General features: G+C 43.3%; 1 protein-coding gene across 6 annotated transcripts in view; it reads right to left on the bottom strand.

Annotated features, from left to right (window-relative positions):
- The window catches only part of GRM7 (glutamate metabotropic receptor 7), a 788,856-nt gene that overhangs the window by 153,807 nt on the left and 609,494 nt on the right, over positions 1 to 25,555 (bottom strand). The window lies entirely within an intron of this gene.

The raw sequence follows: 25,555 nt of genomic DNA, 5'->3' as shown, positions 1-25,555 counted from the left end.
CTCAAGGAAGCCATTCCTCATCACCCATTTCAGTGAAATCCCCTTGTAATGGACACTCAGAGCATCATTCGTTTTCATGATGCCGTTAGATATCGGATGTGAGCGAGTGTTTGATTATCATCCCTACCAAGTGGCAGGTTCACTGAGGGCAGGGACAGTGTTTGGTTCACCGTTGTGCCCTCATCGGCCAGCACCGTGCCTGGCACAAAACAGACAGCCCATAACGATGAGTCAAGTATCGTGCCTCTTGAGCCCTACTTTACAGAGGTGAAGATAATTCCAACAAAGAGCCTAGTCGATGTCAATTGTCTCAAATGCTGATGCCCCTTTAAACACTTCATTTAGAAATTAATCTTATAAAGTTTAACAATGCCCTTGGCCCTTCATGAAGAGTGTTTCTTTTACGTAGGTAGAAAGGGCAGGCTCCTGACTGCAGGGTAGGGCAGCTACACAAGCGACAGCAGTATGAGTTGGATCTACTGAGCGCGAAAGGGGAACGTTTTAGCAGACTAATGACTTGAGGGGTTGCTAGCAGTTCCACTGTGATGAGTAATGATTCTCTGCCTCAACTCTCAGTGTCTGCCTTGAATCTAAGTGCCAGCACGCGAAACTATTTGCCAACTCAAGATTCCGGCTGCCAAACACAAGACGTGGCATCCGGGCAGTCACCATCATGTTTTAACTTTCCATGAAAAGATATACAGATTGTTAGGACAAAATGGAACCTTGGAGAAAAGCTAATTGAACACATCATTTTCAAAGAGGGAAAAGAAACAACAGCTATTTGCAAAACCTGAGTTAAAATTAAAACCATGCATCTACCCCATTAGAATCTTAGTTAGAAGGTGGGCATGGGGAGCCTGATATAACCGGGGAAATGAGCAGAAGAGAAGAGACTGTAGGCTATTCCAGTACTGGTTTGCAAAGGACCAGGTGAACTTTCACACGGAGGTGGGAATGGAGGGGAGAGTAACAAAGAGTTAGACGACAGTGTTTCCTGCCACGCTGGCTTAACATTCTAAACCTCCTTTAACATTCAAGACCTCCTTCAGGTCTTGCCTTACCATTACTAATGACAACCATGATCATAATTTAAATGCACTGATTTACTTAGAATAAACCAATCTGACCCTGTGCTAAATAGTTTTGGAGTGCACTGGTTATTCCATTTGCTCTCTCAGACCGCTCTATTATTTTCACCCACATTTCACAGCTGAGAAGAGTCAGGCATAGAGAGGATGCACAACTAAACCCAAGGTCCCCAGCTGGCAAGTGGTAGAGCCAGGAAGGGACTCAGGCAATCTGACTCTGGAACCTATGGTCTTAACCAAAGTCACTTCCTGAGCGACACCATCAACTCTGTTCTCTTCTGGTGTCTCCTGTGTCACAAAACAACTAGAGATTCTTCTAGGCGCCTGGGTGGACCACCTTTCCGAGGCTCCCTCGAATTTACACTGTAAGGTGAAGTGGGGGGAGCCAATGGCAGGCCGGTGTGCCTGCTGGACACAGAGAAGGGAGGGGGCCCTAGACAGGGCAGCACTGACTCAGGGAACGAGTCCGGACCCTGGGAAGATTGAAGAAGCCCAAGAGGTCCTCTCATCCCCATACCAACCCCAGTTCCCACTGTCTAGCCACACTGGACTGTGGCGTAAGTGAGAATAAACTTTTATGATGCTACTCTGCTGAGATTTCGGAGTGGGTTACTTACCCTAATTAATTCAACATTGTTGGTTTCCTCTATAGCACTCATCACGTTACAGTTTTATTTCATTTGTATGTTACTCACTTAATGGTGTTTTCTTTGCTCAGTTGTAAGCTCCCTGAGGGCAGGGACCAAGTCTCTTACATCCACCACCATAGCTAGAGCACAGGAAAAGCCCAACCTCCAGCGAACACATGGTCAGATTTGTCAAATCAAGGTTGGGAGGCTGGGGAGTGACTGCAAGTGATCAGGGACGCCGGGTCACAGAGTGCTTCCTCCCCAGTGTCTATAAACCTATGCTTAAATAAAAACTTTATGTTCAAACATATTCTTCTCCAAGAGGGGAATGAGTATGGAATTAGAATGCAGCACTAAGGGCTGTCCCTAGATCTGGCAAAACTCTACCTGGCATGATTCCTCGTGGCTTTGGACAGAGGGTGGGGTCCTGGGAAGCTGCACAGAGACCTGAGGTCCCAGTGCCCACCCTGTGAGGCCACCTTCGTTTAGCTGAGCTTAGGAAAACAGATTAAGAACTTCATCTACCTTCATGGTGGGTCTGAGGTCCCTTCCTGCTATTATAGCCTCCCTGAAATGATACAGTACATGAATGAAAGAAAGAATTCCATGCCTGAAACCCTACCATGGGCCAGACACTATGCTAATATTTTTTACCTTAATCCCCAATCAATCCTCTGAGGCAGGTAATAATCGCAACAATAACAAGAAAAATACTAACGCTGGATCCCACTTACCGTGTAACTATTACGAACGAGGCATAGGCATTGTCCTACGTGCTTTATACATTACTACATTTAATTATTACAAAAGATCTATAAACTAAAGGTCAAGAACCATAAAGGTTCTGGGATTTGAACCTACCTGATAGCTACCAAGTTAGCCTGCCACAGTCTCACGGACGCTGGCAGAAGATACATAACCCCTGGGTCAGAGACAAAGGACAGTTTTCTCTTCACAGTAACAGCAAGAGCCAGAGGTACATTATTTGTGCTGGTTTCCCAAGCCCCACTTCCCACAGGGCAAGGGGTAGAGGGCCAGATGGGTGCTGCACATGCTCTGGGCTGCATTCCAAGTGAAGAACCCTAAGTTTAGGAACCCCAGTATTTTACAGGGCTGACAATGCAAACCTGTTCAAGCTCTGACATTATTTTCATTTTCTGGGGCAGAAAACAAATCCATCCTCTGTTTCATAAGGAAAAGCTTATCGCTACCTTTCAGAGTGTTCACTATATAAATAACCTTGAAAAAACAGCTGGGAACAAAAGCAGGAGGGAGTGGCTAGATCTGAATTTGGGAGTTGGTTTTAAGCTCATTCATTGCCTTTAGCCTCTGAGCAGCCATCTCCATTCAAATGGAGGTTTCCGGAGGGACAAACATTTGGGGGATGGACCTGCCTCATCTTTTCACATTAGCTCACCTGCTAGCACCACACCACACTACGATCGGTCCCCATCTACGTGAAAGCTTAGCACGACGGGATAGCCACAAAAAGTAGATCTCGCCCGTCATCGGGATACAGGCTTTGTCCTAGTAGACTTGTGAGGTGATGTCTACTGGCTTTAAAATGAATTAAGAAACTCCCACAAAAGAAAACAAGCAGAGGATATGGACAGACAGCTCATTACAAATAAATAAATAAAGCAAGCCAGACAAAAAGAAACGGGAATGGCTAGTGAACATATGAGAAGAGCCCCGTGTCACTCAGAACGAGTGAAATATGAATTAAAATCCCCTGGAGACAGCACTGTTCAGCTGTCAGGCTGGCAAAACTCCAAACTTGGACCACTGCTTCACTATGCTGGACTGTGGGGGGGGGAAGCAGGCACCCCTTAGGCTGTTCACATTATAAAAAGTTACCCATCGCTGCATTATGCAATAGCAAAAGACTGGACACGACCCAGGGCCAACAGCTAAGAAACTGATTAAATAAATTAGAGCTCATTCAGATAATGGGACACTGTCCAGCTATTATTTTAAAAAACGAAGGAGCTCTGTACGCATATCATATGGGAAGGTAACTAAAATCTATTATTAATGGAAAAACAGCAAGGTATAGGAGAGTAAGTATATTGTGTGACATTTTGTGTAATAAGGAAAAGGATGATGGTAGTCAAAATTCATGTTTATATTTACTTGGATGTGCAAAAAAAAACTTGAAAGCATGTATAAAAAGAACCAGGAATGATACTGCTGGTGGGAGTTTTAGAAAGATGGCAGATATGTTCACTTCACAATTTTCTATACCTTCTAGTTGTTTGGACCATTTGAACACATTTCCCTTAAAAGTTAAATTTAAAAATGCAAACACTAAAAACTTATGATCAAGGATTATCTCTTCTGCAAGATTAAGTCTCAGGATTTGGGTAAGTTGGTCTACTTGGATTTCACTAGGCAACTGCAAAATCCTTTGGCATCACCACTCATGAAAACAGAACTGATTTTGCCATTTCAAAGTAGAGTGTGGATTCCACAGCTAGTTGCTGGCTTTCTTTTCTTGCCTTGCCTTTTGTAAGTAAGATGCTGAGAGAAGATTTTTTTCTCCCTACTTGGCTTTCTAGGCAACTTTTGGGAAAATCTTCCTCCAAGTTCTAACTCACGGTGGTTCTTACTAAAAATAGCAAAGATGCTTCAACTGCACCTAAGCCTTCCTTCTCTCCCCACACACTTGCCCTATCCTAGAGGTGTGCTGTAAATGTTTCCAATCAAGTCTCTGAGGGAAACACCTCAATTTGTAGTATTTGATGATTTCTATGCTATAAATACTCACCACGGACGATCTCAATTTGCCAATATAATGCCATGCATGAGGTGGCATAGTACATACTTACGTAGTGTTTCCACTATACATATTCAACTGATGTAAATAAGCCCAAGCACAGAGATAATAGTAAAATGTAGTAAAATAATTAGAAAATTTGTTTTGAGTATTTATTTGTATTTTAATTGAGTAATCATAAGCCTGTGTTATTTAATTTTAATAATCATTGTTTAAAAACTAACTCAGTAATTATTAGAGAAATGCAAATCAAAACTAGAATGAGGTATCATGGCACACCAGTCAGAATGGCCATCACCAAAAGGCCTACAAATAATAAATGCTGGAGAGGGTGTGGAAAAAAAGGAACCCTCCTACACTGTTGGTGGGAATGTAAATTAATACAGCCACTATGGAGAACAGTATGGCGGTTCCTTAAAAAACTAAAAATAGAGCTACCATATGACCCAGCAATCCCACTCCTGGGTATACATCCAGAGAAAACCACAATCCAAAGAGATACATGCACTCCAATGTTCACAGCAGCATTATTTACAATAGCCAAGACATGGAAGCAACCTAAGTGCCCATGGACAGAGGAATGGATAAAGAAGATGTGGTATATATATACAATGGAATATTACTCAGCCATAAAAAAGAATGAAATAATGCCATTTGCAGCAACATGGATGGACCTAGACATTATCATACTAAGTGAAGTCAGAGAAAGACAAATACTGTAAGATATCGCTTGTATGTGGAATCTAAAAAAATGATGCAAATGAACTTATTTATAAAACAGAAATAAGCTCACAGACATAGGAAACAAACTTACGGTTACCAATGGGGAAAGGGGGAAGAGGGATAAATTAGGAGTCTGGGATTAAAATATACACACTACTATATGCAAAATAGATAACCAACAAGGACCTACTGTATAGCACAGGGAACTATACTCAATATCTTGTAATAACCTATATCGGAAAAGAACATATAAAAACTAACTCGCTAATTTCCTAGAAATTTAATAGATAGCTCTCGTGAGCTGGTACAAGACAGTAAAAGTGGGATCCCCCATGCCACGGCCCAGAGCTCTCCTCAAGGGCACATGCTCTTTCTACACTCTGCTCACAAAGCAAACTTTGGAGAAAGTATGACACCCACACAGGTTGACCGGATAATAACAATCACCATAATGTACTGAGCCCTACAAAGTTCTAGACACCGTGAGAAGTGCTTTCAGTCACGATTTCACTTTACCTTCACATTAACTTTACAAAGGTTCAACTATTGGTTCCCATCACAAAATGAGGAGGCTGAGCCTCGTTGTTCTTAGAAATGACGCACCTAGAACCAAAGCCCCAGCCAGACTCACGCCTGTTCTTAACTCTCATGTTCTGCTGCTTTGAAACATCTTCAAGATGTGATTTCAACTGCGTTGCACAAATGAGAGGAAATTCCAGGTGGTCGAGGTAGAGAGAAGAACCAAATCTTTAGACTGAGCGGCAGATAGCCCTGCTTCCCACCCTCCCCAGAAAACACGTTTTTCCTATCTCTGTAAGATGTTTTTTTTGCCTTAGGTTTGCCATTTAAATATGGTCTGGATTTATCTCGGGACATTTTTCTTAGTCATGCTCTGGGGTCCTGGTCATGCTGGCTGGAAAAATTTAGGATCCAAACTTGATACACATTTACCTCTGCTTTTTCCCTCGTCCTTGCCACCCAGAACCACGTCTACAACTGCACCTTCCTGGGGTTTCCTTTTGGGATCCACAGTCTGGCCTTTCTTTTTTCCGAACGAGCTCTTCGGGAAAGCGTCACTGGTTATCCAAATGACTAACCTGACAGCAAGTCAATAGTATTTTCAAAATCCAATGGAAGGACACTTCTTACAATATGTCTATGCCTAGAGGGAGGTTTATGCCTGTATTTGTTTTTGTTACTTTGTTTTTCCTTTGGGTACAGATGGAGGGGAAGATCAACTCCTAGGCTGGAGTTTGACAAAGTTTGCTCTACATTGGAATCATCTGGGGATCTCTAACAAATACTGATGCCTGACGACAAGGAAGGACCTTAAGGGCATTATGCAAAGTAAAATAGGTCAGACAGAGAAAGGCAAAACACATAGGCTCTCACTTACATGTAGAATCTAAAACAAACAAACAAAAAAATGGACTTACTGATACAGAGAACAGATTGGCAGTTGCCTGAGGTGAGGGGTGAGTGAAATGGGTGAAGAGGGTCAAAAAATACAAACTTCCAGTTATAAAGTAAAGAAGTCCCATGGATGCGATGTAGAACATGGTGACTATAGTTAACAATACTGTATTGCATATTTGAAAGTTGCAAGAGAATAAATCTTAAAATTTCTTGTCACAAGAAAAAAAATTTGTAACTATGTGTGGCGATGAACAGTAACAAAATTTATGTGATAATCATTTTGCAATATAATATAATGTCATGTGTCAATTACATTGCAATTAAACAAATACTAATGCTTGGGGGTCCTGCCCTTGAATTTCTGGTTTAATTGGTAGGGGACGGAACCTGGGCATTGGGATGTTTTGAAGTTCCCTTGGTGATTCTTCTGTGCAGCAAAGTTTGGCAAACCCTGTCCTAGTTATTGAAACTTCAGCCTGTGGATGGCTGAGCTGGGAAGGCCACTCTCCCAGGGGCTTTCTCATCATCCGCATTCAGGTTCATTACTTAACCCTTCAGTTCATCAAACTTTCATTGAGCCCTCCCTTACTACCTTAGGCTTCAGGGATTCACGTGGATTCAGATATGTGAGATTCAGTCTGATTCAGTTTCCCAGTGGCTCCTTGCTTTTAAACAAAATTAAACAACCTCCCCCCCGCCCCCACCTGCCAGAAAAAAAGAGTTGCTTGCTAAATAGAGTGTAACTCAGCTGGCAAAGGGGAATGTTTTTCAACGGCTTATTAAGTTACTCTAACAGAGGCATTTACATGCAAATAACTAATGGACCAATTACAAATTGTTTGTTTTTTGTGTTCATTAAAGCAGAACCGAGATTTATTAGAGCAGGAACCCAAACAAACGCTCTTATTGTACAAATGATCCACAGTCGCTATAGAAAAATTAGAATATAGAAACTCAGCATGCCTGTAAGAGAAAAATAACTCTAGGTTTTTCAGTATTCATTCAATGGAAAATATACCTCATTCAAAGTCAGTGTTAATTCATGAATTCATAAGCTCCTGAGAAGAATTTGCATCTTCCGCTGCGTATGCTTTTAGCCAAGCCAAGGTCACCCGACCAAAGGCTTTGTTTCTGAGGAGGACACAGTAGTGCTGAAGCTATATTACTTCCATTTCCCAAAGCAAGCTCTTTTGTTTATGGTCTGCTTAGAGGTTTGGATCGGGAGGTCTGAATTATTCAACGGCACCATTCAGGTAAGTTAATCCAGGACATACCCTGATCCTAGTGCTATTGTTTTCCTTACCAAATTTCCCTGGCGGTTTCCACCCCAGAGCCATGGTCAGGTCTCTGTAAACAAAAGGCCCAATTATGGTCTGAGGGATGGGTAGGTCGATGGATACCTGCTAAAACAAATCCACTAAAATGTTGAGTGTGAAAAGTCCGTAAGAGTTCACTGTACCATTCTTTCAAATTTTCTGTGTGTTGGCAAACGTTTGTGATGAAATGTTGGAGAGAAAGAAAAACGTCACCTTACCCTGTTTCTGTATTTAGAACCTCATTGCACATGAATGAACAGTGATCGACACTTTTGGTATGTTCTCAATAAATCTGGGCTAAATGAATAAGGATGATGAATAAGAACGAATTGATACTAACTAATAAACAGCGTACCAGACACCAGACACTGTGCTAAGCGATTTGTATTATCTATTTCGTTTGAACCTCACATCAAACCTGTGACGTAGGTGCTGGCATTATTTCTGTGTTACAAAGAAGGAAACCGAAGCTCAGGGAAGAAAAGGGACTTGCCTAAATGACTGACCCTCAGAAGGCTCAGACCTCACTCCTTGCCTTCATTATTCTTTTAGTTGAATTATAATACCCATCCAGTAAAATATGCATATTCCAAGTGTACAGCTGTGAATTATCCTAAAGTGAGCACACCCATATAATTTGCATGCAGATTAGGAAACAGAACATCCCCCAGAACCCTCAAAGCTCCCTCCTTCTTCTTCCAATCATTACCTTCCTGCCCCAAATTATCCTCTCTCCCGACTTTTAACACCAGAGATTCAACTTGTTTGTCCTCATTCTTGCTATGTCCAAACTTCTGGGGCAAAGTTCTCTTTTTGCAAAGTAACAGCATTCTTAACTCAAAGACTTTCTGGTAAAAAGGGAGTTAAATAAGCTGCTACTCTATGGGTCAGATGCTTTCTCCTCTGCCTACCAAGGAAGCAGAAATCAGTCACTGCGCTGAGACAGAAACAGGCATCAAACAGGCATGATGCCTTGTGAGCAAAGGCATTACGCGCCACTCCTTGGAGAGTGCAGAGATGTCCAGACTCTTAGAACTGGTCCACCCAACAATGAGATGAGCTCTACATTTGAATTCTTCCTTGCATGCATTCATTTATTAAACAGTGAACGGACGTGGTAGGTAATACAGAGCAGTACGCAATTAACAGAGGCCCTCAACGTGTCAACAGGAGAGTTAGAGACCAACACACAAAAATAAAGATCTGATGTGATTTTGATCAGTGCTATTGGAAGGCTCAGACTGGATTTCAGCAGTGGGAACAACTATATGTATTTCTTCCTTGCTACGTAGCCGGTATAAGACTAAGCGTTTTCTTTACATTGTTCTCAGTTGATCCTTGCCCATTGACTGACTCATTGCTTCCCCCAATCCAATAAACATCACTGTGCATTTCTCACGTGTCACGTGCTGAGGAAACTTATAAATAAGACACATCTTTCTTGCTAACCTCTAATTCACACCTGGGGCACGCATTCTCAACAGGGGGCAATATTGCCCCCAAGGGGACAAGAATAGGTTCTAAGGGGCCAAAAAATTGTTAAATCTTACAATGTTTCATGGCCTTCCAAAGGACCACAGTACACAAACTGATATATAGAATATCCGTGGTGTGAAAATATCATGGGGAAGGGAGAGCACAATTAGGAAAAAATGTCCGAAATACCCCATGAGGGACAGTCATGAAAAACAAGGAGACACACATCGGCCTAGGGGAGAAAAAAACAGTAATAGTAAATCATGCAAATTAGAACAGGAGGCATTCAGGGACCTTCGAGAACAGGAAACCAGGAGTCCTCATAAGTGAGGATTTGGAACTGATCTCAGGTTGGCACCTAAAGGGATCCCTGGAGCAATTATAATCTTTGATTTACAAATAAGATACATGCTTACGTAGGTTGCTCACTATCTAAGACCACTTACCCACCTGGTAAGTGAGAGGCAGATCTGATTTCAAACACAGTGCCCTTTCTACCTGATGTAAGCCCAAGTGTGTGTTTGCTCTCTGGTCTTACAAGGGACAGAACTGGAATTCTATCTCAAGTCTTTCTTCTCTGAACACCAAACACTGAATTTCCTCCATCCTGGCTGTAATCAACTAAGAGCTTCATATCTAGGTATCTTTTTGATGTAATTGTAGAATTCATATGATTGACTCTTAATAGTGAAAAGCTCTGATTTAAGGAAAATCTAAGATCCTTGGCAAAGAAAGCACAGAGACTCAGCTCTTACTGTGTCAGCCATAAGCCTGGGGATGAATCTGTGCCTTTCATTTAAAGGTAACTCAAGTGCAGCACCATCCCCAGACATGCATTCTATCTCCTGTCCCTTGGGGCCGGTGTTCACATGGCTACAGACTTTGGTGTTGTCTTATTGCTTCCTAAAGTTATATCCATAGAATTCTCTTCTTGTATTAAAATCCTGGCCAATTCTCCTTTCACAACCTCTCACTAAAATTTTCCTTCATAAAATCACAAGTATATAGATCTTTTCCAATTCCTGGACTCCCGTCTTCTTACTTCAAGGATGTGAACTATTATCTGTAACAGGCGGGCTCCCAGACCTGCAGCCTGGGGGCAAAACTGCTGCCAAACCAATTAGCTGAAATGTGCCAGTGAAAGTGAAACACACACACAAAGTAGCCTCAGGATAATGCTGTCCTCCAGGTTTTGGGAGCAGGTGCAGGAGCTGAGGGATACAGGATTGGTCCTTCGGGAACTTCTGGGCTGGCCCCGACTTACATCTCTGCTTTCTGATAAATTCCCAAATCATCCTCCTACCATCCCCTCCACTACCACCTATGCCCCTGCTATTCTTCTTCCTCGTTCATTGCGTTGAGTAGGTACTATGATCAACCCTGTTCTCTGGACAACATTACCAAGACTTGCAGAAAAGTCAAGGTCATATAGTAAGTGGTAGAAATGAAAGGTCTGTCTCATTTTAACCTCTCTGAACCCTTTATGTAAAACTGACTTCCCGATAGTGCCGTGTGTTTCAGAGAAGACCTACCACACTTGCTTCCGGTTTATTCATTCACTTATTCATTCATTTATTCACTCAAACAAAAAACTGAGAATACTCATTGTGCACCAAGCACTGTGCTGCAATCAAGAACCAAAGAGTAAAGATTCCTGCTCTCCATAGAGTTTATATTTGGGGGGAGAGGGAGGGGCAGAAAATAAGTAGTAAATAGTTAAATCTTCACAAACTGTTTTTATTTATAACTTAACTGTAACTTTCTACAAATTTCTATGAAGTAAACTATCAGAGAATAAAGATATAGGGAATAATAAAGAGGGATAAGGGTCTGCTTAAGCGAGGGTAGGATAGGAACCCCATCTTAGAGGAGGTGTTATTTAAAACTAAGACCTAAAGTTGGAGGAGGAGCAAGTCATAGGAAAGCTGAAGGAGTGTATTCCAGGCTGAGAGCAGCATGTGCAAAGATCCTGTGGTAGAAACGGACTTGGATACTCCAGGAACTGAAAGATCAGTGCAGTAGAAGAGTGGGGAGACAAGCATTAGGTCTGAAAAGACCATTGATATGGGTTGAATTGTGTCCTCCGTAATGATATGTTGAAGTCCTAACCTCCAGGACCTCAGAATGTGACCTTATGTGGAAATAAGGTCTTAGCGAGCGTCATCAAGTTAGGATGAGGTCACACTTGATTAGCGTGAATCCTATTCGAATACGATCAATGTCCTTTTAAGAAAAGACATAGACACACAGGAAGAATGCCATGTAATGACAGAGGCAGAGATTGAAACGATGTAGCTGCAAGCCAAATAATGCTGAGGATTTCCAGCTACCAGCAGAAGCTACAAAGAAGCAAGGAAGAATTCTACCCAGACATACAGAGCATGGCTCTGCTGACACCTTGATTTAGGACTTCTAGGCTCTGGAACAGTACGAGATTAAATTTCTGTTGTTGTTATATTAAACCCCCCAGTGGCACTTTGTTATAGAAGTCCTAGGAAAGGAATGCAAACTTACAGATGTCAGGCAGGAATTCAGCTTTCATTCTAAGTGATTAAAGGCAGGACAAAGGGGCAGCTGAGAATACTTGGGACTTGCTGTAGTGGAGAGAATACATGATGGTGGCTTGGACTAAGTTTGTCACAGTGAAAATGGAAAGAAAGGGCTAGCTAGGATATATATATATATATTTAATTGGAGCCTGTAATTCTATGTAGGACAGTGGGAAAGACACAGGAACTAGCACTCCTCAAGTCACTTTGGGTAAGTTCTTAAAACTGACCCACAATTTTCCCTGTGAAGTATCAATCATAGACTTGCCATGAAGATTTACATAGTGTCTGGCACATAATAAACACCTAATAAAAGTTGGCTGCTCTTGCTAATGTTAATATTATTACTACATCACAACCTAACAAAACCTGGTACAAAATGTGGCCCCCCAAATTGTGTACTGAGTTAAATTTAGTGCCAAAAATTTGAGTGCAAATTACTATTATTCTCTTTACTTTTATTTTAAAAAGTTGAATAATACGAAATTGTTGATATTTGACCATTTTTGGATCAGTATTTCATTCCTTTTTATTGTCAAATAATATTCTACTGAATGGAAAGACCACATTTATCCACACATCGGTTGATAACTATTGGGTTGTTTCCACTTTTTGGCTGTTATGAACAATGCTACTCTGAAATTCATGTACAAGTTTATGTATCGACATATGTTTTTAATTCTTTTGAATACATACCTAGGAGTGGAGTTGCTGGGTCATCTGGTAAACCCACTGTTAACCTTTGGAGAAATTACCAGACTGCTTTTCAAAGCAGTTGCTTCAGTTTATGTTCCCACCAGCGACGTATGTGTGGTTTCCAATTTTTCCACATCCTCGCCAACACCTGCTACCATCTTGTCTTTTGATTACAGAGACAATTTTTAAATAGGGGTATAATAAGAAAATCCACTTTGCAAAGTTATTAAGAGGAGCAAATATGATAATAGATATGAAAATGCTTTCTAAATTGCTAGTTGTCCTCATTACACTGATGAAAGCAAGGAAAGGAAAGAACATACAGAGAGTGTTTTCTGCCTGTGCCATAGAGACACACGAGATATTTTAATAACTAAATAAGACAAGCCATCTTTGAAATTCAATTCAGTGCCAATGTTATTTACAATTCTAATGAACTCTTAAGGCTGAAAGAACCCTAGCAATTTAAGCATTTAACCTCTCCTTCTGCATTTCAGTGGTCTGCCTTCACCAGCTTGTCAGCGACTGATGGGGGATTGGCTGTTTTAAAAAGCTAGGAAAACTTCAGCATGACATTTAGAAGAACTTCCTGATTGTAATGTGAAAGGCGCATTTCCTTTTTCACGGAATTATGCACTCTGTTCTAGGAACTTTTTTGTTTCAGAAACTTGCCTCAAACTCTGCAAGAGGCCAGGGAATAAATGTCAAGATGAGGGTTTGGTGGAGAGTGGTGTGGTCTACCCAGCTACTGTGCCCCTCGGTTCTCTGCTGATCTGGGCACAGTGAATCACCTCGACAGACACGTTCCATGGCCTCTATGTATTTAGAATCCCAGATCTCATCTATAAGAATCAACCATCTGAAAGTTAATTTTGGAGGTCCATGAAGAGGAACCAGATTTTGCATCATTTGGCAAAGGGACAGTTAATTTGAGGGTGGAGACAGCTGTGAGTTCCTCTCCAAAAAAACAAAGGCAAAGCACAGAAAAAATTCAGTTTTTCTTCTGTGAGCTGCAGTCAAGCATAAAATCACATCCTATCTGCCAAGTCCCTGTTCTGATAACCCGCTTACTAACTCAGGTTTATCCAGAATTTATTCACTTGATTTTGCGAGGAAAAGGAGAAAAACAAAAGGAAACACAAGACTTATGATAAGTAATGGTCCTGACACAGCCAATAGGCCTTCTGAATCCTTCAAAACCTATTAAGCTGTGTTTAATTGTATGTTCTTTTGGTCAGGTTTCTTTCTTTTTATTTTTCTTTCCGGTTGCTATAGAGCACTGAACCTGCATCTAGCTGCCACTCTGTAATAATTCCTGATTTGAATAATTCCTGATTTGAATATGATTTTACCAATACTTCAAAAACTGCCAACACGCTTATACATTTTTACCAAGGAACAGAGCTGATTCAATTAAGCCTTTATATTTTTTCAGACCTGTAGAAAGAGAGAGCATTTGCTGATACAGTTCCTCCAGCCTGGCGTGCCTGCTCCTCGCCCAGAGGCAATAATAGCCAAAGTGGGCCAGAGAAAAAGCCCGTATACCTAAATGCATTCCCAGCATAGGCAGTAACCCCTGTCTCAGTCATGGAATCAGCAGAAACAAGGAGATGATAAGCTTAAACCCAGCTCAACTTCGGAGGCTGCTACTGGGTACATGCCTTCCAAATACTCTTTTCATTTTGCCATGACTGTTCTGGAAAAAAAAAAAAAAACTCCATTGAAGCTTTCTTTTCTGCCATGTTGATCCAAACTGCAGACCATACTGGCTTAGACCAGTAGTTCTTACACTTTGGGGGGCCCCTAACAATCTGTCAAAAGCAATAGACTTTCTCTCTTCAATATGGACATGTGCACTCTTTAGGTGAAGCATTTACACGAAAATCATCACCCCCTGGGTCCCCTTCCCCAGCAGCCTGCGTTCCAGAGGGAAGGAAGCTTATGTATTCCATCTCTGGGGAGTAACCCCCCCTCACGCAATGCCTGTACCTATCAAGCCTCCAGAACATTCCGTGGGGCTGACCTGAGGTCTGAACCATGTGACAATTGTTTTGGGAAACACCACATGAAAAGCAAGGGCCTGTGGACTTTTGCATTGAGATCGGGGTTAAAATTAAAGCAACCCATTTGTCTTTTCAGCTATTTACTTATTTTATTTTTTGGAGAGTTACTCCCTTTTTCCTTCCAAGTTCTCTTGCATCTGCCCTGGTGAACCCCGCTGCTTGCCTCAAGCCGCAGAATCATACACTCAGTTCCTAAAACAGCCTTTCAATAGAGCCAAAGATCCACTGTCAGTGTGTGTATGTTGCTCTTCAGGGTTGGCCTGAGCTGAGAGTCAAGGACCCTAGTTTTTGTCAAAAAGGTAGATGCTTTCAGAAATCAATCCATCAAGGAATAAATAAGAAGAGGAGAGAAAAAAAGTCACGTGCAGAACAGGAGTCGGCAGGAAGAGGAGAGAAAACTCAAGCTCAGAGGTGTGATGGTCATGGTCAAGTCTGCACAGCTGGCCTGGCTGTGTCCTGCCCTTACACCTGCTCCGGAGGTCACCTGCAGCTCTGACGGACGGTTGCAGTGGATGTTACATACTTCCTTCCTCAGCCACCTGTGTTTCTCTTCCTGATGGCTTTTTCTGGCCACAGGAGCTTGCCTGGCCCATGCAAGTGTCAGTTCAGAAGTATTGGGAAGTTAATACCACATATGAGTTATCTATGGTTGCAGAACAAATTACCCTAAACTCAGCAATCTAAAACAACAAGTATTTATTATCTCCCACAGTTTCTGAGAGGCAGGAATCTGGGAGAAGTTTAGCTGGATGGTCTCAGATTCTTTCACGAGACTGACGTGAGGTGCTGGCTGGGGCTACAGTCATCTGGAGGTTTGACTGGGGCTGCAGGATCCATTTCCAAGATCAATGACTCAACTGGCTGTGGGCAGGAAGCCCAGAGGAGCCACGTGAGCCTCTATACAGGAAGTGGCAGCTGGCTTCCCCCAAGGGAGTGATGCAAGAGACAAAAAAAAAAAAAGGCAGAATGTCTTTAATAATGTAGCCTCAGAAGCAATATCCCATCACTCTGCCATTTGTGAATGGTCACACAGACCAATCTTGATCCATGTGGGACAGGCCCACACAAGGGAACAGATACCAGGGGTGATTGGAGTTATCTTGTTGGCTGGGTACCATATGTCCCCAGGAACAACCTTTATCTGTGAGAAGTAGGAGTCACAGGATTAAATTCTTCATTTTTGGTCTTTGGTGAGACAATTCTCAGTTGTGCCCTCCAGAGTCCTTCAGACAGTCCCAGGTGGAATGAAGTCCCAGTTGCCAACAGTAGTAACTATTACTGGCTTCCCTCTGTTCCCTACTAATCACCATGCTTCCTGGGATCATCTACCAGAAAGCTACCTGCTCTCAAACCCTCATCTCAGAAGCACGAGCTAAGACAGCAAGAAAGAAGCAGAGTTGGGGAAACAAGCCCAGGGGTTCTACTTCCTCAGCCCACGCTCTTAGCCACCATGCTCTTTTGGTTCTGGGCTGCAGAAAAGGATTAGAAACACGTGCCTACTGTTCCTGTACACCGTCCCCCAAGAAGCCCCAGCAGAGAAGCACCAGTTCCTCACCTTGAGCATCGCAAGGAGCAGGGCCGCCACTAACCCACATGGTGCCTGATGCATATTTTTAAAAGCTACACCCTCCCTGTGCAGAAGCAGACCCTAGACTTGTGACTTGGCCAGTGGATGATGTCCTTGTGGGATGTTACCCTCCTCGGGTGACACAGCAGCTGCCAGGTGCATGGCTTGGTGAGTGAAATATGGGCTGGTTTTAAACCACTCTTGGCTTTCCCAGCATATACCACCTTCCCTACTGGATGATTACAGGGATATTTCTGTTGGTCTCCCTGGAGACCCACATGGAGAGTGGGGAGTCCGCATCTTCAATGCCTGACAGAGAATTTGACTATGCAAGCAAGAAAATTACATCACATGGAGGTTAAGTGATTTGCCCAAGATCACAAAGGCAGTTAATGGCAAAGTCCTGAAAGTCCAGGTGAGTACAGGTAAGTCCCCCAAAAGGTAGAGGTGCTTTTTGTCTTTACGGCTCTGAGCTACTCTCGGACCTCTCATGACTTCTAAGCCATTCCCACACCCGATAATGGTCATCCTGCAAGGTCCTACAACTACTTTGTGACTGTCTCAGATTTATTACTAAAGCAATACTCTCTGTCACCTTCCCAGTACTCTTAAACTTTTCCCTACTTTGTTTCAAACGGAATCTTCATTTTCTTCCCAATATCCATCCTCCTCCAGTTGTCTCAGCCCTGGTCCACAGGTCCTCTAAGTCAGTTATAGTCGTCCCATTTCTTGTGACACTAATAGTTTGGAGGACGGATATTACGTAGTTCTGGCCAAAGATACCCTGGGGTCTTAGGGAAACACCCAGGAAAGTTTTTTTTTTTTCACTCTCAGAAAAGAGACACATGGGAAGAGATGGCATTTGGACCATTTATTGTCATTTCTGAATGTAACACCTGATACTCGCACAATGACCCTGAAACAACGAAGGAGGTCAACTGGAAGAGAAATGACAAAACGAAGATGGAAAAGCAGGAAGAGGGGAAGAACGTGCATCTGTATCCTTACAATACTGAGATGAAGAATGAATCACCCTCTAACCACCCTGCCTATGGTCTTTACACTACACTATGAAGAAATGCATCTCCTATGGTTTGAGTCAATCTGAGTCATGGATTTCTGTTGCTTGCGGCCAAAGGTAGCTAATGAATTCACCACCCGAGCCACGTCTGGATTCCCACATACTGTGTGTTGTTTCCACTGGTCATACTGATGCCCAGTACGCCATATATTCTGTAAGGACACGGACTGTGTCTTCAACTTTATAGTCCCCACAGGACTGAGTGCAGGGCCTTCTTCACTGTAGCTCCTTAATAAATGGGACAAATGGGACAATCGATATTTTACTTGTACTTCAAAGGAACTTTTTTTTTTTTTTTTTAAAGTTTTAATTATTATTTATTTATTTATTTTTGGCTGTGTTGGGTCTTCGTTTCTGTGCGAGGGCTTCCTCTAGCTGTGGCAAGCGGGGGCCATTCTTCATCGCGGTGCGCGGGCCTCTCACTGTCGTGGCCTCTCTTGTTGCGGAGCACAGGCTCCAGATGCGCAGGCTCAGTAGTTGTGGCTCACGGGCCCAGTTGCTCCGCGGCATGTGGGATCTTCCCAGACCAGGGCTCGAACCCGTGTCCCCTGCATTGGCAGGCAGATTCTCAACCACTGCGCCACCGGGGAAACTCCCTCAAAGGAACTTTTGAAAGTGAAGTGAAGCACAAGACCAATTTACTAGCTCTGTGTGGCCTGCAATGTCATTTCTGAGCCTCATTTTCCTCATCTGTAAAATGGGTGACAATAAAGAATGGTATTAAACACCCAAGAGGTGGAATAAACCAGACTCAGGTTCAAATCCTGGCTCTGCAATATTCCAACAGGGCAAGTTTCTTACTTCTCTGTGCCTCAGTTTCCTCATTTGTAGACTCAGACAATAACATTTATCTCCAAATGTGGTAGTGAGGCTTAAATGAGATAGTATATTTAAGGTACTTAGTACTTTATATGCCACTACTTAATGCTCAGTTAATAAATCACCTGTGGGGTTATTGTGTGGATGTGGTAAAATTGTATTCACAATGCATGACACATAGTAGGAGTGTAATACATCACTACAGGAGAAATTACAGGTGTAAGTCTTGGCTGTGAGGCTGAGATAGACCAGCTCTTATTACCCTTTGGAACTGGGGGAGGTTGGCAGCTGAGCGTAGACCATGTAAGTATCTTTTACCTGTGGGAATTAAATATTGATTTCATTTTCACTTCATTAAGTCTCCTACTGATTTCAACCAGGCAGAGTGGAAGATGGCAATCACTAAACAGACACTCAATAAATATCAGGAAAGTTTGCTCTTCCTTCAGGACTGGGGCTTCATCCAGACTGTAAGAGCCCTTTGGTGAAGCCACATGGCTCGCTGGAGAGCCTGGCTTGCTCTTTTGGGTTAGGGGCATAGAGATGAATCAGCCATCACAGTTGCCCTCAAGGACCTGAAATCTTGTGGTCTCTTGATTTTAAAAAGCAGCCTATTCCCTAGGCTAAGGCCTTCGAGAATGTCTAAAATTTTTCTTGTGATGTTAGAAGTTGATATGCTAATGACAGGGCTAAGGAGAAGTACCAGGATCAAGAGTTTGATTAGACACTGAAGGTGGAGAGTCCGACCAATGTGTTACGCAATCAGGTCAAAGTTTTTGGAGGTCCAGGGCACCACATCGATGGTGGGTGAGGAACCAAGATATGGAACCTGAGGGAAGTCTGTCAAAAAGTCATGGAGTAAGAAAAGTGGGCAACATACATACAGTAAGAGTTCCTATAATGTTAATGACCCTGATCCCATGAGTCTGTTCTTGTGACTCTGTTCTAAGGAAAGAACCCTTGAGTTTATTGGGTTGGGTTGTGCCATTTTGTTCCTGGAGGGAGCTGTCAATCATGGCCTTTCTCTACCCCATCAGGTGGTGGATCATGACACACACCCAACCAGTCATGGTAACTGGCCAGAGCAAATGGACATGTGACTTTTACCAGGACAGAGATGCCCTGTAAATCTCCCCACACCCAAACACACAACCTGGAGCTACACAGAGAAAGGCTTGTTTCCTCCCTTGTCAAGAGGTTGTAAAGAGGTCAGCATGTAGCTACTAGTGATCAGGTCTGCAGACTCAAAGAAGCTGGTCTAGCCAATGAGTAGAGAGGAGATTAGCAATGGAGAGAAATATCCCCAGGATGATGGAGTCCCAGACTCCAGTAATTCTCAAGGGAGCCCATCACTAGCTGTCCCACAGGTTCGTTACACGAGTCAATAAATCCACCTCTTTTTGCTTAAGGTATTTAAGATTCTCTTATTGGCGTAATAACACAGTAAATGCATAAAAAGTTTGAAGCGCAAAGATATACTTTGCTGCAGATGCTTAACTGGAGGTGGGGTTTTGGCATATCTTAAGATAACCTATAATGCAACCATTAAAATTCTTTGTTTTTCTTATTAAAAACATGAGTACATATATGCCAGGCACTGTGTGACACTCTATCAGCATGAACTTATTTAAGCTTCACAACCACCCAGAGGTAGGGACAGCTTTGTTGTATTTTACAGAAAAGGAAACTGAGGCTAGAGAGGACGGAAAACAAACCTAGGTTATAAAGGCAGTTAGTGACAGTCTACGTGGTGCTTAGGTTTTTTCAGATTTCCAGAGACCATGCTCTAAACCTCTTTGCTATAGCGTTTAACAAAAACACATAATAGCAGATTATGATATAAAGTTAAATAAAACAGAATGGCAGAAGAGGAGATGACACATACAAAATAAAAATCATCATGTAGGATATATATATATAACAAGCAGACTGGGGGGGAAATGCCACGATGCACATGGAGGTGAAATCACGAGTTATTTTAAAAGCATCCTTCTTTGTTTTTTTAGTTTTCCAGGATAAACACGGATTGCAATTACCATGGGGAAATGTACTGGGGAAACAACCTGATTTTTAGCTTTAAGCTTTCAAGGTAAAGCCTCTTTGTCAATTCCCATCTTGCGGTCAGAAGTGTGATGGATTTTATTCCACCTCCAGATCAGCACGGGGAGACATGAGTTAAAGCAGTGCCCTATAGCATCAGAGATTTTCTTTATTCTCTTTGCCGCCACTGTCTTGCCCCTCCTTTTTGTATCCCTTCAACTCGAATCTGTGCTGGAGCACACTACCTGAAGTTTATGGAGAGACCCTGGAGGGCTGGAGGAGGGGGGTAGTCAGATAAGCTTTGACGGAAGATAGAGGGTCTATTATCGGACGACGCCCACTGCTCAGTCCTCCTCATCTGCTCCTGCCATGAATATCCTGTGTGACCTTCACATCTGAATCATTTTCTTACCTTGATGTCACTTCTAGGCCAGCCCCACCGCAGAAGCCCCAGCATCCCTCGTCCAACCCCAATGTCAGTGTCAACTTATAAACAAACGTTCTGCTGATTCAGTGACCGCTCTGCCTATTCATGCAACGGACACGCAGGGCCCTAGTGAAGGTCTGATTTCCTCCTCATTCCTTTTTCCCCCCTCCCTGCCTTAAGACCCTGCACTTACACCTGATATTCTCAATCTCCAGTTCTGATTCATGTCACTGACTCCCCTTCTGGTGCTTTGCCAAATCCCCAAAGATAGACGAATGTGTGGATGGATGGCTAGCTAGTTGACTGGATAGATGGGTTCTTTAATTCAGAAGTGCCTCTTATGAACCAGAAGCTATCGTAAACATTCAGTCAACAAGCATTAGCTTAATACTACTCTGTTTTAGGAACTACACTACACACTGGAGATCTATTTATTCACTGCAACAAGTATTGTGTGACCACTTGGAGCTAGGCACTGTACCAGAAACTGGAATACCTAGGATAAAAACTCTCGAACTTTAGTACGTAAGAACTTTCTAAGACTCTCCCTAAAAATTCAGTTTTTCAGATTCCATTCCCCAAAGTTTCTGAGTCAGTTTACTTTGCCTGGGATCAGTCAACTGCATTTTGAATAATAATACCAGATGGTTCTGACATGTGGCTCCTGGACTACCTGTGAGCAACAGTGAACAGCGATTCAGGGAATCATCTGAATTCACTTAAGGTCCAAGCTGAACTCCATCCAATCCCCTGGTAGTCTCAGCGACCTCTGTTGGAGGGAGATGGGAGAAGAGGGGCTTTTCCAGAGACACCTGGAGCTATTTGCCTTGGAAAAGCATCAACACTGAAACCCAGAACCCTCAGCTGACATACTACCCATAGTTAATCTCTTTATTTTTCTCCAAGTCAGGACATATTTCCTGGAACCCTTCCTCTCTCCATCACTGCATTTCCATGACTAATCCTTATTCTCTAACATCTGTATGATCCACCCACCTCCTAATGTGATAGTGACCCTGACAGACACAAAGGCAGAATTAAATGACATGCTTATCTAATCCTGTCTCTCTTTGAGATCCTGAAAAATTCCTCTGCTTCCCAACATCTTTTTCTGATGGTACCAGTATCAGGAAAGCACTCCCGTGTTTTCCCGGATTTGCTTATTTCCCTCAAGTGTCAAGGATGTGCACTGTAAAATGGCACATTTATGTAAGTGCTATTAGTTTCTGGTTTTTCATGTCCAGGATGGAATACAGCAGGGGTGCGCCCTGCTACCAGCTCAGAGATGCTTTGCTTGCCACTCTGCTCTTGTAAAGCCCAGTCCGGCCAAATGGAATGCACAGGACCAGCAGAACACTTCAGCGGTCTCTTAGGTTCTGTCTGTTACAAGCAACTAGGAGACTTGTTTAGTTGAGGGTCCAAGGTTTCATTAAGGATACAGAGAACAGGAGAGAGCTGGACAATTTCACATTGGAAAAAATTCCTTCCATATGTCAACTATTCCTTCCCCTTCTCTGACCTACCTTTTGGTTCAAAGGCACTGCAGGAAACAATTGATGACAAACACCTCGTCATGGAGTCATGGGGGAATATGGGAAGAAAATGTGATAAGGAGGGAAAAAAAACAAAAAACATGGGAAACACTGGCAGATTAGTCAACTCAAGACTGTGTGGCATAGACAGCAGAAATTTATTTCTCACAGTTATGGAGCCTGGGAGGTCCAAGATCAAGGTACTGGCCCATTTGCTTCCTGGTGAGAGCCCTCTTCCTGGCTTGCAGATGGCCGCCTTTACGTTGTGTCCTCACATGATAGAGAGAGAGCTCTGGTGTCTCTTCCTCTTCTTGTAAGGGCACTAATCCTATCACAAGGGCTCCACCCTCCAGATCTCATCTAAATCTAACTCCCTCCCCAAGGCTCCATCTCCAAACACCATCACATTGGGGGGCTAGGACTTCAAACTATGAATTTTGGGGAGACGTGATCCAGTTCATAGCAGTGGGCTTCAGAGGCTGTTCTGCCATCTTCACCTCGTGACCTTGATGAGTTACTTAAACTCTTTGTGAGTCTTCTACAACTCCAGAGAAAGGCAATTGAGAAGTAAAAGCATTCTGGAAGCCTTGGAAAGTCGCCAGAGTGTAACTCGAGGCAGGAATGTTTGGAAAGGAATTTTCTGGCTTCCAAGTGTGTGTGTGTGCGCGTGCGTATCTGTGTGCATGTACACACATGGCAGCGGGTGGCAATAGGAGAGGCAGTAAAATGACCCTTGGGAGGTGGAGAGGATGGCAGATTTTTAGCACTAAAAAAGAACAGTAGCTATAGGTCTCCAGATGGAGACAGAGCAGCAGTAAGATAGTATACATGGGAACACAATGCCAGGGACATTTCAGGATCCTGGGAGAACTGGCAAAGTGGAGAAAGAAGCACAGGGATCTGCAATTGCTGTTCTTGGCCTGTTTCTATGTTTCCCAGCCCTAGTCTTTTTTCCCCCAGTTGATTGCATCTGTACTTATAGAAGATATGCTACAGAATGATGTAAGAGTCAAATCTGGGGCTTCAAAAGGCAAGATCCAGTCACAATACTGTGGTTTGATAAGAAAGATCCAGGTCCATCCTACTCTCTCCCACTTTTCTTCAGGCTACATGAAGATCAGAAGCTATGGTCCAAGCCAAACCTGAAGAGGCCTATGGATCCCCAAAGTGGGCTGAAGCAGAAGGGTTGGTGTAACCTTATGGGAGCTGCTTCCCCGAGTCAGCCCAAGGGGGAGTGAGGTCCTGGGCTCACGCTCCAGCATCGAGAAGCGAACTAAAGGTCTATGTGGCACGTGGATGCATCTGGGGCTCTGGAGGCTTCACCGGCTCCACTGACCAATGGCCTATCAGGCAGGCTTAGATGATTTCACATGAAGAAAATGGGAGCAGACTCAGACCCACTGAGTTCCTAAGTGTAAAAAGTGGCTCAGGGGGCAACTCAGGGTTTCTCCTATTCTCAAGAGACAGAGCAGTGTCTCAGAGAGGCCAGACCGGAGTACAACCCATGGTGAGCTTCGTGAGACATGAACCCAGAGACAGGAAGAGGATCCCCTGTGGAGGGACAATGATCTAGAACTGAGGCCACACCAGCCACCCACAATGCTGTGAGGTCATTGCCCATATGGCCAGTGGGAACCCAGGAAAAGGTGGGATGAGGGTGAGTGTGGTCAGCTTGACATCAGGTTCCAATCCCCCAGTGGAATGTCAAATTTATAAATTTAAATTTATAAGTCCAAAAATAATTCCTTGCACATTTGAGTTTCTGGCCTCGTATTTCCACCCACTTCAGATGGACCATCATCCTACTATCAATGCGACTCCCCCACCCCCTACTCCACTCATTAGGAAAAATAGAACCTGGGTCACAACCCATTAGCTACTCAGAATTTGGAGGGGTGGAGGTGTCAAAGGAACATAGAGACAACCCGGGATATACGAGGAAGGGGAACCCCCAATGTTTAACACATCACAGGAGTGTGCAGCAAATACGTGAAAAGTAGAGTTACCTTCACAATTACATGTAATGCTATGAGCCGACAGGAGTATTTCTGATATCCCCCTCAGGAAAGTAGGCCATTTGGATGATTTCCCCCAGGGAATGGAATGTATTTTAAATGGGAATCTGAGTGCTACAATTACAGCTCAGTTGTCTATGTTACAGCATCCTAAGCCTCAGACAAGGGCAAGGTATGAATTGGGCCTCAGGAAACATATTTTCCACACCCTGATCTCCCCTAAGAAATAGAAGGGGAAGAATCCGGAGAACGGAAACTTGCACTGGGGTCAGTCTCAGTTGATTCTGAGCTTTAGATGCATCTTATCTTAACGGACGAATGTTAAGAGTCCCAGGGTGGTGTTTTATCACATCCAGAGAGTATTTGAATTGGGGACATAAAGAAGACAGAATTTAAGAGAAGTAAGCGATGAAAGGAAGACCACAAGTCAGGAGGATTAATAAAGGTAAGACCAGACACATACCTGGCAGACCACAAAAGTGGCTCCTTAAACCGGCTAATTCAGCAGGAACATGCCTGCCTCCTTGTGATCTTGCCTTTCCTTCAGGGTTCTAGCAACCATGGATAATCAGATTACCAAACTCTTAGGGGAAGATGATGTTTCCCAAAGATGGCCCATCTCACATGCTCTTCTTACAATATGACTGACATCTTCTCCCTCAAGAGATCTTTGTCCCCTCTTCTTGGATGTGGGTACGGGAAAGGGATTGCTCCAGCCAACAGACTATGGTGGAAATGATGCTATGGTCTTTTCCAAGGCTGGGTCCTTGGACTATAGCTTCCACCTGTCTCTCTCAGTCTCACTCTTAGGACGCTTGCCCTTAGCAACCAGCAACCACACTGTGAGGAAGCACAACCTAGCCTACAGATAGATGATACGGATAGGCCCATGTGGAGTAGAACTGAGGCCCCCAGCCAACAGCCAGCATCAAACAAGAGCCAGCATCAAACAAGAGCCAGCATCAAATAAGAGCCAGCATCAAACAACAGCCAAGTGAGTGAATGAATCTTCAGAAGATTCCAGTGCTCAGGCTGTGAGCTGCCCCAGCTGATGCAAAGTGGAACAGAGATGAGCTATCCTCACGAAACTCTGCCCAAATTACAGATTCATGAGCAAAATAAATGTATCTTGTTTTGAGCCATGAAGTTTCAGAGTAATTTTTTAATACTGCTTACAGTTAACTTACTGATGAATAGGTCTCAGGTGCTGCTATGGACTGAATTGTACCCACCCCCCCCCCAAACACCCCAGAATTCATACGTTGAAGCTCCAACCCCCAACATGATGATCTTTGGAGATGCGGCCTTTGGGAGATAATTAGGGTTTGATGAGATGATG

The sequence above is a fragment of the Balaenoptera ricei genome, chromosome 11 (assembly GCF_028023285.1).
Source record: "Balaenoptera ricei isolate mBalRic1 chromosome 11, mBalRic1.hap2, whole genome shotgun sequence".
Classification (NCBI taxonomy): domain Eukaryota; kingdom Metazoa; phylum Chordata; class Mammalia; order Artiodactyla; family Balaenopteridae; genus Balaenoptera; species Balaenoptera ricei.
This window is presented reverse-complemented; position numbering and strand designations above follow the sequence as displayed.